At 45.2% G+C, this 19,978-nt stretch overlaps 1 protein-coding gene across 1 annotated transcript in view; it reads left to right on the plus strand.

Moving 5' to 3' along the window:
- Window positions 1-19,978, plus strand: part of LOC126263395 (paired box pox-neuro protein-like) — a 304,751-nt gene that overhangs the window by 152,457 nt on the left and 132,316 nt on the right. The window lies entirely within an intron of this gene.

The raw sequence follows: 19,978 nt of genomic DNA on the forward strand, positions 1-19,978 counted from the left end.
ATTTGATGATTGTGTTGACAACGCCTTCATCCAACCAGGGTGTCTTTATGGGGCAGAAGCATATATGGTGACGGTGTGCTGACGAAAAATGACAGGAGTGTCAAGCGTAATGGTGTGCTAATTTTATATGGAGACATACTGGCTGTTCGAAAATTGGGAAAAATATAACTAAAACGTTTCATTATATGTAAATAATTACATTATATTGCTGTTTAACTATAATGTATCGCTATACTCCCTGAAATACACTCCTGGAAATTGAAATAAGAACACCGTGAATTCATTGTCCCAGGAAGGGGAAACTTTATTGACACATTCCTGGGGTCAGATACATCACATGATCACACTGACAGAACCACAGGCACATAGACACAGGCAACAGAGCATGCACAATGTCGGCACTAGTACAGTGTATATCCACCTTTCACAGCAATGTAGGCTGCTATTCTCCCATGGAGACGATCGTAGAGATGCTGGATGTAGTCCTGTGGAACGGCTTGCCATGCCATTTCCACCTGGCGCCTCAGTTGGACCAGCGTTTGTGCTGGACGTGCAGACCGCGTGAGACGACGCTTCATCCAGTCCCAAACATGCTCAATGGGGGACAGATCCGGAGATCTTGCTGGCCAGGGTAGTTGACTTACACCTTCTAGAGCACGTTGGGTGGCACGGGATACATGCGGACGTGCATTGTCCTGTTGGAACAGCAAGTTCCCTTGCCGGTCTAGGAATGGTAGAACGATGGGTTCGATGACGGTTTGGATGTACCGTGCACTATTCAGTGTCCCCTCGACGATCACCAGTGGTGTACGGCCAGTGTAGGAGATCGCTCCCCACACCATGATGCCGGGTGTTGGCCCTGTGTGCCTCGGTCGTATGCAGTCCTGATTGTGGCGCTCACCTGCACGGCGCCAAACACGCATACGACCATCATTGGCACCAAGGCAGAAGCGACTCTCATCGCTGAAGACGACACGTCTCCATTCGTCCCTCCATTCACGCCTGTCGCGACACCACTGGAGGCGGGCTGCACGATGTTGGGGCGTGAGCGGAAGACGGCCTAACGGTGTGCGGGACCGTAGCCCAGCTTCATGGAGACGGTTGCGAATGGTCCTCGCCGATACCCCAGGAGCAACAGTGTCCCTAATTTGCTGGGAAGTGGCGGTGCGGTCCCCTACGGCACTGCGTAGGATCCTACGGTCTTGGCGTGCACCCGTGCGTCGCTGCGGTCCGGTCCCAGGTCGACGGGCACGTGCACCTTCCGCCGACCACTGGCGACAACATCGATGTACTGTGGAGACCTCACGCCCCACGTGTTGAGCAATTCGGCGGTACGTCCACCCGGCCTCCCGCATGCCCACTATACACCCTCGCTCAAAGTCCGTCAACTGCACATACGGTTCACGTCCACGCTGTCGCGGCATGCTACCAGTGTTAAAGACTGCGATGGAGCTCCGTATGCCACGGCAAACTGGCTGACACTGACGGCGGCGGTGCACAAATGCTGCGCAGCTAGCGCCATTCGACGGCCAACACCGCGGTTCCTGGTGTGTCCGCTGTGCCGTGCGTGTGATCATTGCTTGTACAGCCCTCTCGCAGTGTCCGGAGCAAGTATGGTGGGTCTGACACACCGGTGTCAATGTGTTCTTTTTTCCATTTCCAGGAGTGTATTATTTCGAGACTGTAATGCATCATCAGACCAAATTGTAATCAGGTAATTGCTTATATCTGAGAAAACACAGGACCCTCTCATCTTCTTACTGTTAGTTATTAGTCCCTCACAACAATGGATTTTAAGCCGAAAAGATGATGTGTGGCCTTAGTGCAGAGAAGGCACGCGTGCTGCACTTCCTGTATCTTCATCTACATTATATCTGCACTATCTACATTATATCTACACTATATCTGCATCTACATTACGGTGTGTGGCAAAGGATACTTACTGTACTACATCTGTCCCCCCTTTCCCTATTCCATTCGCGAATGTTGCATGAGAAGAATTACTGTCGGTAAACCTCTGTATAAGCCCTAATTTCTCAAGTTTTCTCTCTGGTCATTTCGCGAGACATACGTGCCACGAAGTACTACGGTGCCCGATTCCGGCGTGATGAACTACGCCTCTCTTGTGGCGTATGCCACCGGGGTTTGTAGGGCATCTCCGTAATGATCTCACATCGACTAAGCGATCCCGTGACGAAAGTCGCCGCTCTTCTTTGGCTTTCCTCTATCTCTTCAGTTAATCCAACCGGGCAACGGTCTGAGACTGATGAACAAGTCTGTACAATCGGTCGAACAAGTATTTCCCAAGCCACTTCTCTCGTCGCTGAATTACATTTCCTTAAGATTCTTCCTATGTATGTCAGCATGGCATTTGCTGCTGTGACTCCTAAGCGTTTTAGTGCAGTTATTGTTTCCATTGATTCTTAGTCCGTGATGTAATCGAACAGTTATGGATGTATCCGGTCACTTTTGGGCACTACGATACGTTTATTTGCATTGATGGTCAACCGCTTGTCCATGTGCCACAAATCGATCGAATGCACGTCTTCTTGCAGTGGGCTACTGTCTTCTGGCGTTGTTGCCTTGTAATAGACAACTGTAAACGTTACTCAGTAGATCTTTTATGTTATTCTTAGGGTTTCGTATCCCAATCTGTAAAAATGGAACCATTGAAGGACTACTTTGTTGTCCTCTTGTCTGTCTGTCCGCCTATTAAAACCCATTTTTCTGAGGAACAGGAAGCGATATCAAGTTGAAATTTATGTCAAACACTAAGGTCTACTTTCCCTTGGCGGTGTAAAATGTTTAAGCTTCTAAGCCAGCGTAATCAAAAAAATGCGGCAATTTATTTCACATAATTTGATACACGCAAACTCATTCATCAAAACCTATAGGTGAATTATCTCCATACGGAATTAAGTTTTCATGGAACCATGAAAGATGGAGTCGTACTCTTGTGGCTGGTTTGGCGCGACCCGCCATGAATTTCTCTGTTATGCTAACCTTCTCGTATCGGAGTAGCATTTTCACCCTACAGCATCAATTATTAGTTGGATGTGTGTGCAATATGCGTCTTCTCCTGCAGTTTTTACTATGTGCAGCTCCCTCTAATAGTACGGCATGAAAGCTATTCCCTCTGATATCTTAACACGTGTCCTGTCATCCTTACTGTCTCTTGACAGTGTCTTCTTTACGTTGCTTTCATCCCCGATTCTGCGGAGAATAATTTTTTGACTTATCAGTGTAAATTTATGTTGCAAAATGAACTGCTACGTCGTAAAACATTAATTAATTGACTTGACCTTTGATTTTGACACAGATATGGCAGGTGCTGCATTTAAACCCTCTTTTGACTATTTTTTCCCTAGATGCATACATTCTAAAATTTTTTACCCGTCTAATCTGTGAAAAAATATTTGACTGTAATGATTATGTTTTCTTCGTGGCTGCTGTAGGGAGAGAACGGTTACGTACAGGATGAGTTGGCGGTCGGAGGTTTCCGTTTCTCCTGTTCTCAAAGAACGCCAGGCAGAGTCGGAGAAAACTGCTACAACTCGCGATGAAGACTCCGTCCCTTTTGGCAGCTAAAGTATTCACAGTTGCCGTAAGGTTTTCTGGAAACACTTTCAGAATGAGAAGGTTGACCAACTGTGGCTGTGTGGTATCTTCTGACTAACAAATTGGTCGCTTAGGGAACGTCTTGAACACACAAGCTGACGGCGTAATATTGCGCGTCGTTCGGACCGCGGTAGTAGCAGATCCGATCGCCCAGTATTGTCAATTTGCGAAGAAATCACTATGCACTGTATTGCTAAACACACTAATAGTTTTTATGAAGGTACGGGGATCAAACATCGAATAAAAGTTCGTAGACGATATTTACCTTCTTTTTCATAAGAAAAATTTATTATTCTTGATAACTGCGATTACAAGTTGTATCTCCTATGTACTTCAAATTACATCTATACGCAAACTTATCTGACCAAAAAAAAAAAAATCCTTATCTCCGGCAATTGCAAAAAAGGCTAGATGCTTCTTTTTTTTTCACAGCAAAGAGCATTGTCGTCGCATCAAAGACTGTTGTCGTTTCAATTACGGTAGCGCAACATCGCTGGTACTCGCAGTCAGAATATTACAATAATATTACATTAGATAGGAACATTACAGTTTCTATGTCGAACATAATCCACTTCCGTTGTTGTGGTTGATGTTTATGTTACACATAAAATTAAATTCAACTATGCTGTGACACTACAAGAAGATGTGAATATTAATGAAGCGGCGGGTGTAGTGTACTAGAGATAATACGGTAATCGGTCGCTGTGGCCGAGCGGTTATAGGGCTTCAGTCCAGAACCGCGCTGCTACTACGGTCGTAGGTTGGAATCCTGCCTCGGGCTTGGATGTGTGTGATGTCTTCACTTTCGTTGTTGTAGTTGATATTTATGTTACACATAAAATTAAATTCAACTATGCTGTGACACTACAAGAAGATGTGAATATTAATGAAGCGGCGGGTGTAGTGCACTAGAAATAATACGGTAATCGGTCGCTGTGGCCGAGCGGTTATAGGGCTTCAGTCCAGAACCGCGCTGCTACTACGGTCGTAGGTTGGAATCGTGCCTCGGGCTTGGATGTGTGTGATGTCTTTACGTTAGTTACATTTAAGCAGTTCTAAGCCTAGGGGACTGATGACGGTAATCGGTCGCTGTGGCCGAGCGGTTATAGGGCTTCAGTCCAGAACCGCGCTGCTACTACGGTCGTAGGTTGGAATCGTGCCTCGGGCTTGGATGTGTGTGATGTCTTTACGTTAGTTACATTTAAGCAGTTCTAAGCCTAGGGGACTGATGACCCCAGATGATAAGTCCCATAGTGCTTAGAGCCAATAATGATGTAGACAGTGTGACGTATGGACGTTTGCGCTTGTCCAGAAAGCGTGCAAAAAAAATGGTTCAAAAGTCTCTGAGCACTATGGGACTTAACATCTGTGGTCATCAGTCCCCTAGAACTTAGAACTACTTAAACCTAACTACCCTAAGGACATCACACACATCCATGTCCGAGGCAGGATTCGAACCTGCGACCGTAGCGGTCACGCGCTTCCAGACTGAACCGCCTAGAACCGCACGGCCACAACGACCGGCATGAAGCGTGTACTGGTAGCCGATGTGCTATAGATGACAGCCCGCGATATGCTGAAATGCGGGTTCGAGTCCCGGCCTGGCGTAAGTTTTCATGTATCACTATTGAATAGTAGACCTGTTGTAACGTGCCCTTAGAAAAATTTATGAATTACTGTGCTGGTAAACCCCTTACGTTATTTGTTTTCAAACAGCTGAGCAAAACTGAACGTACTCAGACATTCTTCTCTTTACTTATTCTGATCATCACTAAACTGACACACAATATTTTTAGCGCAACGTAATCTGACTTTCAATAATCCCTACAAAAGAATGGCCGTGACTATCAATAACCTATACCTTTCATGAATCACTTACCTCACAAAAATCTTTGTTACTCGAACTACTGCAATACACGAACGCCAATACTGCCAGCTAAATAAAAGATTCTAACTACTGAAGGCACTAAATACTGACAGGCATACTTAGCAAACGAAAGATTTTGATAGAGAACAAACAATGTATTTACCTTAATAGTGTTCAAGGGGTTCATGACATGCGGTCTTAGAAATTTCGTTTTTCTGACGGACACACGTCCAGATCGTCTGCCCACAAAATTCTCTTCCCACATCCACCACTGCTGGCGGCTCACCTCCAACTGCGCAACGCTACGCGCTGTTCACATCCAACTGCCCACCATTACAATAGCAAATGTTGCAACAATGCAAACCAGCCACAGACTGCACAAGCAGTCAGTAATATTCATACAGAGCGCTACGTGGCGTTACCAACATAAAAACCTAAGCAGCTTACTTACACTGTACCTAAAAGAGCTGATGTCAAGGAATTCGCAGCAAGCTAATTAATTTCGCAGTGTTACGTACAACTGTGAACAGTCAACAGCACCTGTTCTATCAGAGAGGCATATCAGTATTAATGTAGTCATTGTGTGTAAACCGGTGCGGACAGGGGCCAATGGAGATGTACTCCAGAATCAGACTTAACAATGCTTCGGACTGTTATAAGTCTGAACGAGGACGTCCGAAAGCAATTCGAAGTGTGCCAGATAATTGCACTTACGGCCGTTATACCGTTACAGACGCTTCGGCGTGCCGTTCTCATTATTTGAACTTACCACTTACACACTGATAAATGCCACCTGCCGCGTGTACATCGTCGTAGAAATAAACGGCATTTCCGTCGCCTCGGAACTGGGACTATTTGACAGGCTAATTGCGGCGACTCGTATTTACGTCATAAAAGTTACTAAATATGAAGCGGGGCAGCGTTTTATATGCATAGGCGGTGCACGGAAGCGGGACGTTGATGCGGCGGCGGGCGTAGCGGAGGTGACAACACGCCGCGCCCCGACACCCGCCGAGGCCGCAGCGAGGGGCCCACGACACGCGGCCCACCCCGTCCATAAATAATACCGCCGAACTGGTTCCCGCGCAGCTGCCAGGGTTGACGACCCGCCGCCATTAACACTCGGCTCGTAATATAATCGGCCACGCGACCGCCGCAGCGCCCGCAATTAAACGTTTAGCCGGCACGGAACTGGGAGACTGTCCGACTGGTTCCCGGTCGGCTAGACCACGGAGGCACAACTCGAGTCGTGCGCACGCCGGACAAAGGACAACACACACCCCAAGGAGACATCAAGCTAATACCGTGCAACAGCGCTTCTAGTGTTGATTGCCTCCTCAATACGGCGACGCCGGCCGAGGTGGCCGAGCGGTTCTAGGAGCTACAGTTTGGAACCGCGCGACCACTACGGTCGCAGGTTCGAATCCTGCCTAGGGCATGGATGTGTGTGATGTCCACTCGAATTACTTAAACCGAAGTAACCTAAGGACATCACACACATCCATGCCCGAGGCAGGATTCGAACCTGCGACCGTAGCGGTCGCGCGGTTCCAGACTGAAGCGCCTAGAACCACTCGGCCACACCGGCCGGCTCGTGAGTTTGTGAGGCTATGGCTCTGAGCACTATGGGACTTAACATCTATGGTCATCAGTCCCCTAGAACTGAGAACGACTTAAACCTAACTAACCTAAGGACGTCACACAACACCCAGTCATCACGAAGCAGAGAAAATCTGCAGTTTGTGAGGGTAAATGTACTTACGAGGAAAGTTGTTGTTGTTGTGGTCTTCATTCCTGAGACAGGTTTGATGCAGCTCTCCATGCTACTCTCCTGTGCAAGCTTCTTCATCTCCCAGTACCTACTGCAACCTACATCCTTCTGAATCTGCTTAGTGTATTCATCTCTTGGTCTCCCTCTACGATTTTTACCCTCCACGCTGCCCTCCAATACTAAATTGGTGATCCCTTGATGCCTCAGCACATGTCCTACCAATCGATCCCTTCTTCTAGCCAAGTTCTGCCAAAAACGTCTCTTCTCCCCAATCCTATTCAATACTTCCTCATTAGTTACGTTATCTACCCGTCTAATCTTCAGCATTCTTCTGTAGCACCACATTTCGAAAGCTTCTATTCTCTTCTTGTCAAAGTAGACCCGCAAAAAAGACTGCACACTGCTTCTTGTTACATGTGCTCTCCACTGTACATCAGGTTTACATTGTCACTTGTAAATGTCAACGATATTCTTGCTCTCATCGAGTGCAAAGATAATTGAAGCGTGCAATTCCTTACTGCACATCACAATTCAGTTATTACATTAAATGATTATGTGCATAAATATGTTTTATTTTTCTTTTAGAAATAGTCGTACGAACAGGCTGTTACAGAATATGGACAAGTGCGCAATTCAATTAATATGTTAGATGGTAATATAGAGGGTGGTCAAAAACAGTCTGTTGTGCTGAAAAATAATTGCTAAGAAATATTTCGATACGTTGCGTTTCCGATTTAATTAGCATTGAAGTTTCCCAATCAGGCACACTCCCAACGTGTTCTTCGTTTCGTTTCCTAAAATCGAACAACAGACAGATATAAGTATTGGACATAGGACGGAAGTAAGGTTTGAACCTGGGCCAAAACCTGACCACTCTCATGCGCTGTTACTACCCTATGACTACAACTGACACTAATTCTACCTGGCGGGCCACTTCAATTAGCGCGCGCGTGATTGGGAAACTTCAATGCTAATTAACGCGGAAACGGTGCAACTTATCGATTTTTTCTTAATAGCTATTTGTCAGCACAGACTTCCCTCCAACACTTACAAGTTTTTCATACTGTTTCTGTATACATAAATGTTTATCTCGTATTGTAAAATATTCTGTTCATATTTTACAGTTTCAACGTGCAGCAGTATATTAATATCCTTCCATTCATTTTCGGTAAGATCAGACCACAACATACACTATGTGATCAAAAGTACCCGGACATCCCCAAAACATACATTTTTCATATCCTGCCACCCACTGCCAGGTACTCCATATGAGCGACCTAAGTAGTCATTAAACATCGAGAGAGAGCAGAAAGGGCCGCACCGCGGAACTCATGGACTTCGAACGTGGTCAGATGATTGGGTGTCACTTGTGTCATACGTCTGTACGCGACATTTCTAAACTCCTAAACATCCCTAGGTCCACTGTTTCCGATGTGATAGTGAACTGGAAACGTTGAGGGACACGAAAAGCACGAAAGCATACAGGCCGACACCGTCTGCTGCCTGACAGAGACCACCGACAGCTGAAGAGCGTCGTAATGTGTAATAGGTAGACATTATCCAGACCATTACACAGGAATTACAAACTGCATCGGTATCCACTGCAAGTACTATGGCAGTTAGGTGGGAGGTTTCATGGTCGAGCGGCTGCTCAAAGCCACACATGACGCCGGTAAATGCAAAACGACCCCTCACTTGGTGTAAGGAGCGTAAACATTCGACGATTGAATTGTAGAAAAACGTCCTGTGGAGTGACGAATCACGGTATACAATGTGGCGATCCAATGGCTGGGTGTGGGTGTGACGAATGCCCGGCGTACGTCTTTCGCCAGCGTTTGTACTGCCAACAGTGAAATTCGGAAGCGGTGGTGTTATCGTATGGTCGTGTTTTTCATGGATGGGGCTTGCACCCCTTGTTGTTTTGCGTGGCACTATCACAGCACAGTCCTACCTTCTTACTTCCCATTGTTGAACAACAATTCCGGGATGGCGATTGCATCTTTCAACACGATCGAGTACCTGTTCATAACGCACGGCCTGTGGCGGGGTGATTACACGACAGTAACATCCTTTTAATGGGCTGGCCTGCACAGAGTCCTGACCTGAATCCTACAGAACACCTTTGGGATGTTTTGGAACGCCGACTTCGTGCCAGGCCTCACCGACCGACATCGAGACCTCTCCTCAGTGCAGCACTCCGTGAAGAATGGGCTGTCATTCCCCAAGACAATTTCCAGCACCTGACTGAACGTATGCCTGCGAGAGTGGAAGCTGTCATCCAGGCTAAGGGTGGGCCAACACCATATTGAATTGCAGCATTACCGAAGAAGGGCTACTAGAACTTGTAAGTCATTTTCAGTCTGGTGCCCTGATACTTTTGATCACTTAGTGTATATGTATTATCTGTTGTAATCTGTTGCACATAAAAGTACTTAAATATAATAACTGAATTGCGCACTTGTCAATATGCTGTTGCAGCTCATTCATATTTTTTAAACAAATGAAAAATATTTATGTAAATAACCATTTTATGCAATAACTGAGTTGCAGTCTACAGTAACGAACAGCCAATTTCCTGCACCTTTCATTTATATTTCTACCCAATGTAAACAAGAATATCTCTGACACATATAACATGTTTGAAGTGACAGTGTGAACATACTGTATAGCGAGGAGCACATGCAACAAGTAGTAAGATGCAGCCTTTTTTCGACTGTACATCATTTGTAAGTACGCTTCACTCTGACAAATTCATGATTTTAATTTTAACAGTGCTGTTTCGTAAAAAAAAAAAGTATTTCCATCGTCAGCAAAGGACGCAACATAACCTGTCTCGGGCTTCGACTGTTGCTGTGAAAAGACGCCTGTGCTCTTCACTGACAAGAGATGCGTAATTAACCAATTCTCAACGTGAACCATCGAAACGCGCAGTGGCAAAATACATAAGTGGCTAACGCAGAAAACTGTTTTATTTATATTTACCAACAATCGCAGCCGCCATAATGCCGCCCTGTATGGATGAAATATTCATTCCATACCCTGCTACAGTCACTTAGTGATGATTAGATCTCGCATAGCTACCAGACTGCGGGGGTACTGAACGCTACGTTTCACGTTTTTTAATAATGTGCGATTTTGCAATCCTCTGCTTCTGCAAACTGAAAATTTTATTCCCAGAGAAAAAAATAAGTTTTCTACAACAAAAAAGAAAGATACTAACGTAGTTTAATTTCATACTGGGAAACATTTCGCTGGAAGCTGCGGTTTACGAATTATTGAAGAAAAATATAAAGAAGTGTCCTCTAAACGTCGCTGCCCCCCTTCCCCCTCCCCCCCCACCACCCACCACGCGTTCACACGGCCGGTGGAGATTTTTCGTATGTTGTTCATGATGACTCCTCCTGCCTCTGTACGAAAATTTATCGCTACACCTTTTTTTCTCCTATTCGACCCTTTTCTGTTCTTCGTTGACTAGGCAAGTTGTAGCCCATTCCCCATGTTTTCAGTACCTACACTGAATAAACAGTAATGGTATCTAAGGAGAAATTTGGAAAAAATTAAAATTCATGGGGAAGAAACGAAAACTTTCAGGTCTGTAGATGACATTGTAATTGTGTCAGAGACGGTAGAGGAATTGGAAGAGCAGTTGATGGAATGGATAGTGCCTTGAAAAGAGATTATAACATGAATATCAAAACTGATGACGGCCGAAGTAGAGAATACAAAATGCTTAGCGACAAACTAGAAAAGCGTTTCTGAAAAAGAGAAATTTATTGATATCAAATATAAATTTAAGTTTACAAAGTCTTTTCTGAAGGTATTTATCTGGACGATGAGCAGTTCAGACAAGAAGATGATAGGAGCTTTTGAAATGTGATGCTACAGAAGAATGCTGAAGATTAGATGTGTAGAACGAATAATTAAGGGAGAAGAACTGAATCAAGTTCGGGAGAAAAGAATTTATGGTATAATTTGACTGACAGAAGGCTCGGTTGATAGGACGTATCCTGATGTATCAATAAATCGTTAATTTGTTAATGAAGTTAAGCATGGGGTTAAAAACTGCAGACAAAGTCCAAGGCTTGACTAAAGTTATCAGTTTCAAATTGCTGAATATTTCATTAGTTATTCAAAGCATAGATATTGCATCAAACCAGTCTCCCGACTGAACACCATAACAACAACAAACGACCTGACGTAGATTGCCCATAGCTTTATGAGGCTATTCGACGACGACGCTGTTGTGCATAAAGAGATGACTCTGCTAGAAACTTGTTACGAAATACAGAGCGATTTGCACGTGATCAGCGCATTGAGCAAACGTTGATAGCCGACTCCATAGTTAATAGTACCTTACAGTAACATTACACGAGTGTACAAATGCATTTTACCCTGTTGATGGTAGCGGCTCATAACCATTTCATTTTTATTAGCTACTCTGCTACAGGCATTACGCCACACAAGTGCAACAACAACTTTTACATTGCCTGACGGTGATCAAAGAATGAAACTTTTTCTATGACTCATTCGGTACTTCATTAACCTTTCTTTTCCTCGTTGGCTTGTTGCTGGATGTCTTTATCATCTCGATCAATCCATCTAAATTTCAACACTTTTTTGTAACGTAACATTTAAAATGTTTTAACCGTTTTATTTGTGTCTTCTCCATTGCTCTCGTTTCACAGCAAAACATAGTTTGTCATTAACCTTTCTCTGGTTTTAAGGCTTGTATTGCTGGATGATAGCTGCTTTCATTTATTATAGAAAGCGTTTTCATCCGGTGGGATCTTAGCTACTACTTTCTTGTTCCGGAATAGCAAATCGGTCACCTCTTCAACGGTCGCTCGTGCAAGCCAGTAATTTCACATGCTGCGCACACCATTACGTCACTTTCTTTTTCTTTATGCGCGTATTATAGCCGTCGATTAAAACACGTTCAACTTAAATCATCCAAAACAAATCCAGTTTACTTTCAGAGACCAGTACTACGTCTTGTGTCAACCGTACCAGGCTGATTTTTTGTCCTTGTTTAAAAACTGTCACATGAAGTACTGCCTTACTTTCCTTACCATCTCTTCAACACACAGATTAAACACACGTGATGACAATAGGCCACAAAAACTTACGCTTAAAAAGTTTGGCACAGTATTCAACGCACCTTTGTTCAAATGTGTGTGAAATCTTATGGGACTTAACTGCTAAGGTCATCAGTCCCTAAGCTTACACACTACTTAATCTAAATTATCCTAAGGACAAACACACACACCCATGCCCGAGGGAGGACTCGAAGCTCCGCCGGGATCAGCCTCACAGTCCATGACTGCAGCGCTCAAGACCGCTCGGCTAATCCCGCGCGGCAATGCACCTTTGCGTTAAAATAACTAGAGGTTATAAGATGCCTCTCCAGACCGCTTAGAATTAGCATCGCCTAATTTCCTTATCATGCACTTACCTGTTCTCGAAATGTTATTATAGGTGGAGCTTATCAAAAACATTAAATAATTTGAAAATGTGTGGCACCAGTTGTAGGCTACAGCGGAAACACCTATATAAGACTACAAGTGTCTGGAGTATTTGATAGATCGGTTACTGCTGCTACAATGGCAAGTTATTAAGATTTAAGTGAGCTGAAAAGTTATGTCATAGTCGGCCCACTCATAAACAAAATAATGTTGTTTTGTATGACCTCCATTTCTCGAGCAAAATTTAGGCTCTGTATTTACACTACTGGTCCTTAAAATTGCCACACCAAGAAGAAATGAAGATGATAAACGGGTATTCATGGGACAAATATATTATACTAGAACTGACATGTGATTACATTTTCACGCAATTTGGGTGCATAGATGCTGAGAAATCAGTACCCAGAACAACCACCTCTGGCCTTATTAACGGCCTTGATACGCATGGGCATTGAGTCAAACAGAGCTTGGGTGGCGTGTACAGGTACAGGTGCCCCTGTAGCTTCAACACGATACCACAGTTCATTAAGAGTAGTGACTGGCGTATTGTGACGAGCCAGTTGATCGGCCACCATTAACCAGACGTTTTCAATTGGTGAGAGATCTGGAGAATGTGCTGGCCAGACCAGCTGCCCAACATTTTCTGTATCCAGAAAGGCCCGTACAGGACCTGCAACATGCGGTCGTGCATTATCCTGCTGAAATGTAGGGTTTCGCAGGAATCGAATGAAGGGTAGAGCCACGGGTGGTAACACATCTTAAATGTAACGTCCACTGTTTAAAGAGCCGTCAGTGCGAACTAGAGGTGACTGAGACTTGTAACCAATGGCACCCCATATCATCACGCCGGGTGATACGCCAGTATGGCGATGACGAATACACGCTTCCAATATGCGTTCACCGCGATGTCGCCAAACACGGATGCGACTATCATGATGCTGTAAACAGAACTTGGATTCATCCGAAAAAATGACGTTTTGCGATTCGTGCACCCAGGTTCGTCGTTGAGTACGCCATCGCAGGCGCTCCTGTCTGTGATGCAGCGTAAAGGGTAACCGCAGCCATGGTCTCCGAGCTGATAGTCCATGATGCTGGAAACGTCGTCGAACTGTTCGTGCAGATGGTTGTTGTTTTGCAAACGTCCCCATCTGTTGACTCAGGGATCGAGACGTGACTGCACGATCCGTTACAGCCATGCGGATAAGATGCCTGTCATCTCGACAGCTAGTTACACGAGACCGTTGGGATCCAGAACGGCGTTCCGTATTACCCTCCTGAACCCACCGATTCCATATTCTGCTAATAGTCATTGGAGCTCGACCAAGGTGAGCAGCAATGTCGCGATACGATAAACTGCTATCGCGATAGGCTACAATCCGAACTTTATCAAAGTCGGAAACGTGATGGTACGCATTTCTCCTCGTCACACGAGGCATCACAACAGCGACCGATGCGACTGCCTTTTCTAACAGAGCGACTTCGCCTGCAGCGCCTCTCCTGGCCTTGTGACCGTATCGGTTGGACTGCAGACAGTTGGAAAACCGTGGGATGGTCAGATAATTCCCGATTTCATTTGGTAAGAGCTGATGGTGGGGTACGAGTGTGGCGTAGCCATGTACCCAAGTTGTCAACAAGGCACTGTGCAAGCTGATGGTGGCTCCATAATGGTGTGGGCTGTGTTTACATGGAATGGACTGCGTCCTCGGAAACGATCATTGAGTGGGAGTGGTTATGTTCGGCTACTTGATTTTCATATCTCCTAACAGCAATGGAATTCATATGGATGACAATGGGTCATGTCACCTGGCCATAATTGTACGCGATTCATTTGTAGAACATTCTGGACTATTCTAGCGAATGATTTGGCCACCCAAATTGCCCGACATGAATCCCATGGAATATTTATGGTACGTAACTGACAGGCCAATTCATGCACCGCCAACACATTCGCAATTATGGACAGCGACAGCGGCAGCATAGCTCAGTATTTCTGCAGGGGACTTCCAACGATCGTTCATTCCGGCGTCTAGTTGCAGCAACTTCGTGCAAAAGGGGGTCTGACACGATATTAGGAGGTATTGCATGATATTTGTCATTTCAGTGTACATTTCTAAGTGCGCGAACCCGTGAACCCCAGGCTGCAAGTGAATAGTTGCGGACACAACTCACGGCTGGCGGCTACAGGAACATCTGTACGGAGGACATGTTGGGGCGTATCAGCGCCCAGCCGTCAGCTCTCATCACGGTCGGCCGCCTCGACAGCGCGCCGGCGCTCAATTACTCGTGTCGCCTTATCAGCGAGCAGCGAGCAGACACATAAATTACAATCAGGCAGCGCCGCGCCGCAGGCATGTTAATTGAGCGAGAGGCGCCGACGCAGTCGCTCCGGCAACCTGTTGGTGTCACCTGTTGGCGGAGCGCCTAATGAAGTACTCCCGCCCCGGGCCGGGTAGCCTGCCGCCGCCTCGAGCGCACTGCATTTCACGCACGTACCGCCGTAAGGGCCCTCTCGCTCCTAATGAGGAGCCCCGAAAGTAAATGACAGCTGCCTGTGGACTCCTGCCAAGCGTCAAGGTCCTGCTAGGGCGCTTGACATTCACCGTAAACTGGGGGACATAACGAAGAGATGGCAGCGCAGCTCCACACCTCGCATCGTAATGTCCGTACTTCGGCACCTGTTACGGAGGCCAGTGGCCTGCGTGGTGCCGAGATGGCTCGTGCGCCAGGCGTGAGACATTCGGAAAGCAGCGAAAGAATTCCCGCCGAATGCATAGTGGGGACAGGCCAACATTTGCTTGCCGTACGCCTATGCCCAGTCCTCAGTTTTGTGTGTCTTCCACGCCGTATCACAGTGGCTGAATATTCGTCTAGATGCAATTTTGACGATTCACCTCCATAGCTGAATGTTGGCAACGCTGCCTTCTGGCGTAGGCAAGTCTGAAAAGGGCTCCACTTACTCTCATGTGGCTAAATGAGGAGCTGCTTGAATAAAGAGGACGGGGCACCATAGCGTTTTATCTTGAAACCTTCCCGTCTCCTCTATATATCTTTTGTTACGCAACCTTCCCTTTTAGAATAACCTATGAAACCTTCCCTTAGCATTTCTACCTCTTGCTTAATAATAATAAATGAAATCTTCCCTTTGAAATTAATTCTCTTTCTCAATCTTCGCATACAAATTTAAATGCTGCTTATTAAAAGTTATTTTCTGATTATTTCGACGAAAACATAGAATGTGTCGTCGTCGTGGCCCTCAGTCGTTATCTGCAATAACCCAAAACTGTTCCTTATCTTTTTACTGTTACTGGATCGCCATCTGACTACTACATCGAACTGCGACAGGAACATCTCTGTTTTACTGTACTCTATTAGCTGCTGGTGGGCTGTCATAATAAGTGGCTGTATTTGGGTTGGGTTATTTGGGGAAGGAGACCAGACAGCGAGGTCATCGGTCTCATCGGATTAGGGAAGGACGGGGAAGGAAGTCGGCCGTGCCCTTTGAAAGGAACCATCCGGCATTTGCCTGGAGCGATTTAAGGGAATCGCGGAAAACCTAAATCAGGCTGGCCGGACGCGGGATTGAATCGACGTCCTCCCGAATGCGAGTCCAGTGTCTAACCAAGGCTGTATTTATTACCAAAGCTGACGTTATTCTTTAATAGCAAAGCTGACGTTATTCTTTAATTAATCTGACTCATGTTACGTAATTCATAGTTAAACGTTTCCTTGACAACAATAAAATTTTGCGAAGTTTTACGTTGATGGTTATTGAGATGGATTATTATCAGTAATGCAATATTGCTGGCAAAATTAATTATATTCTGAATGAAATGATTTTACAAACGTTCAAATGGGACTTACTTTTTACAATAATCTTACAACTAGCAATGCGCAAACATACCTTCAGGAGTCTTGAGTTTCTCAGAAAATTAATTCAATAATATTAGTTCTTCTTATGATAATGGTTAGCTGATGTCTCTGTACATCCGTTTATAATCTCTTGTAAATCATAGCTAATGGCTGGCAGGTACACCGCTCCTCTCAACCTCTCGCTTCAGACCTGCTACCGACTCGCTTCACATCTCGCTTACTACTGACTTCCTACGAACGCTAAAGTGCGATCTCTCCTGCCAACAATGCTTTCTGGTGCAGACAATCCCTGCTACCATTACAAAATGTATCGATGCGCGGTCTTTCCCGCTCTTTTCTTAAAATGTATCCATACGTGGTCTCTCCCGCCATTTTTAAAATTATATCAATGTGCGGTCTCTCTTGCCAACAATGCTTTGGTGCAGACATTCCCTGCTACCACAATTATTTCCAACATGACAAATATTAATTATTCCTACTTAATCCTGTTAATAAAATATAAAAATCTTTCATAAATTGTGGTTTGACAATAGACAATAGAAATATACACGTCTTACAATCTAGTGGCAGTAACTGCTCGAGATATTGGCGAAATGATGATCACATGTTCTACGAAGATAGACCGCTCGCCGTACTGCCTTGTTGCCAGCATTCGGTCAGTCGGAACAGGAAAACTCTAATCCACGACTGGTATTTACGAGGGACGTTTGAACAGTCGGTAAAAAAAAAAATAAAATAAAATAAAATAAAACTACTTACGTGTTTGAGGTAAACCTTTTTTATTTATCGACATAGTCTCCTTTTAGACTTATACCCTTCGTGCAACGCTGTTCTAATTTGTTGATCCCTTCCCAATAATAGGAATTGTCCAAGTCTGCAAAATAGCTATTAGTTGCTGCAGTCACCTCCTCGTTTGAATAAAATCTTTGTCCCTCCAGTCATTTCTTCGAATTGGGGAACAAATAGTAGTCTGAGGGAGCCAAGTCTGGAGAATAGGGGGAATGTGAAAAGAGTTGGAATCCTATTTCCATTAATTTTGCGACCACCTCTGCTGAGGTGTGTCCTGGTGCATTGTCGTGATGGAACTTTTTTGCGGTCCAATCGCCGGCGTTTTTCTTGCAGCTCGCTTTTCAAACGGTCCAATAACGATGAATAATATGCACCTGTAATAGTTTTACATTTTTCCAGATAGTCGATGAGGATTATCCCTTGCGAATACCCAAAAACAGTCGCCATAACCTTTCCGGCCCAAGGAATGGTCTTCGACTTTTTTGGCGCAGATTCTCCCTTGATTAGATTGTTCTTTGGTCTCAGGAGTGTAGTAATGTATCCATGTTTCACCCACAGTGACGCAACGACGCTTAAAGTCCTGCGAATTCTTCCTGAACAGCTGCAAACCACGCTTGCAACACTTCACAAGATTCGGTTTTTGGTCAAGCGTAAGCAATCGCGGAACCCATCTTGCTGATAGCTTTCTCATGTCCAAAAGTTTATTCAAAATATTATGTACCCGTTCATTCGAGATGCCCACAGCACTATCAATCTCACGCACCTTAACTCTTCCTTCATCCATCACCATATTATGGATTTTGGGAATGATTTCTGGAGTCGTAATCTCCACAGGGCGTCCAGAACGTTCAGCATCAGTTGTGCCCATATGGCCACTCCGAAAATTTTGAAACGACTTACAAACTGAAACTTCCTGGCAGATTAAAACTGTGTGCCCGACCGAGACTCGAACTCGGGACCTTTGCCTTTCGCGGGCAAGTGCTCTACCAACTGAGCTACCGAAGCACGACTCACGCCCGGTACTCACAGCTGTACTTCTGCCAGTACCTCGTCTCCTACCTTCCAAACTTTACAGAAGCTGGAAACATCCCCCAGGCTGTGGCTAAGCCATGTCTCCGCAATATCCTTTCTTTCAGGAGTGCTAGTTCTGCAGGTTCGCAGGAGAGCTTCTGTAAAGTTTGGAAGGTAGGAGACGAGGTACTGGCAGAAGTAAAGCTGTGAGTACGGGGCGTGAGTCGTGCTTCGGTAGCTCAGTTGGTAGAGCACTTGCCCGCGAAAGGCAAAGGTCCCGAGTTCGAGTCTCGGTCGGGCACACAGTTTTAATCTGCCAGGAAGTTTCATATCAGCGCACACTCCGCTGCAGAGTGAAAATCTCATTCTGACTTACAAACTGTTCTAATCGAAGGTTCAGAGACACCGTAATATTTATCGAGCTTCTCTTGAGGCGTTTTGTCTTTCATAAAGTAATGTTTAATCTCCACATGAAATTCTTTTTCGTCCATTTTTTGACAATCACTCGACTTCCTTGATTCACACGAATGCCAAACACAAATAAATAGACGAATATTACTGAAACTCTGTGTGCGTTCTTTCCAAAGATGCTACTAACTAAACATGTTCTCTATTCGCGCAGGTGGTGCCATCTTTCGGACTTTGCACAGACTTTTCAAACGCCCCTCGTATGTTTACGTTATGCACTGTTAACACATGGGTTGCGCGTTGTTGGGTCAAACTAGGAGCGGCGTTCAATAAGTAATGCAATACATTTTGTTTTCTGATAGCGTATTGGTTTTGTTCAGGATTCCAGTATACCTTATGACTGCCCGCTCTTTTGGCTTCAAAACCCTATTTTTCAACATAATCTCCGTTCAGTGCGATGACCTTAAACCACCTTACAGCGAGGGCCTGAATGCCTGCGTGTCGGAGCCAAAGTCTTGCAGCATCAGTAACCTCCCAGTCATCTGATATGGAAATCGGAGGCGGATGGGAAAGAACAGCCCAGACTTATGTGGAGCCTTGCGCTGTCTTGCAGAAGGAGAGGCTCGTTTGCTTTTTTCTGCAACGAACATTCTAAAGTCGTTTCTTCCATTTTCTAACGCTAGTACAGCTGTGTGCGACCGGTCATCACGCGGGAGATCGGACAGATTTCCTCGACCTTTTTGCGATGATGAAAGAAGCCTCGCCCAACCACTCACTGTGCTTTTGTTCATTGCCAGGTCTCCGTAGACTATGGATATTTGCAGTGCCTTGGGTTTTTGCCAAAATAAACTCAGTGACATCTTTCTGCTTGGTGCGTAAATCCATTACAGACACCAATTTGAGGTCTGCGTATAGCGCCGCCATTATCAGAACTTCATGACACTGTGGGCCCTGAAGCCGGCGTATTTCATTATGGCGCTGAAGCCGCCATATTTCACTGTGACCCACAACAAATTCCGCATCTTTTTAACCGAAATTGGCTGAGAAAAAATTTGTTCCATTACTTATTGAACGCTCCTAATAATTGTTCGTTACAAACAACTTGGATGTTCAGGGCACTCACAGCCGTGGAAGAACATCTTGTGGATGGGAATCGCAAACAGCTTTACATAAGGTCCTTTA

The sequence above is a fragment of the Schistocerca nitens genome, chromosome 6, assembly GCF_023898315.1.
Source record: "Schistocerca nitens isolate TAMUIC-IGC-003100 chromosome 6, iqSchNite1.1, whole genome shotgun sequence".
Classification (NCBI taxonomy): Eukaryota; Metazoa; Arthropoda; class Insecta; order Orthoptera; family Acrididae; genus Schistocerca; species Schistocerca nitens.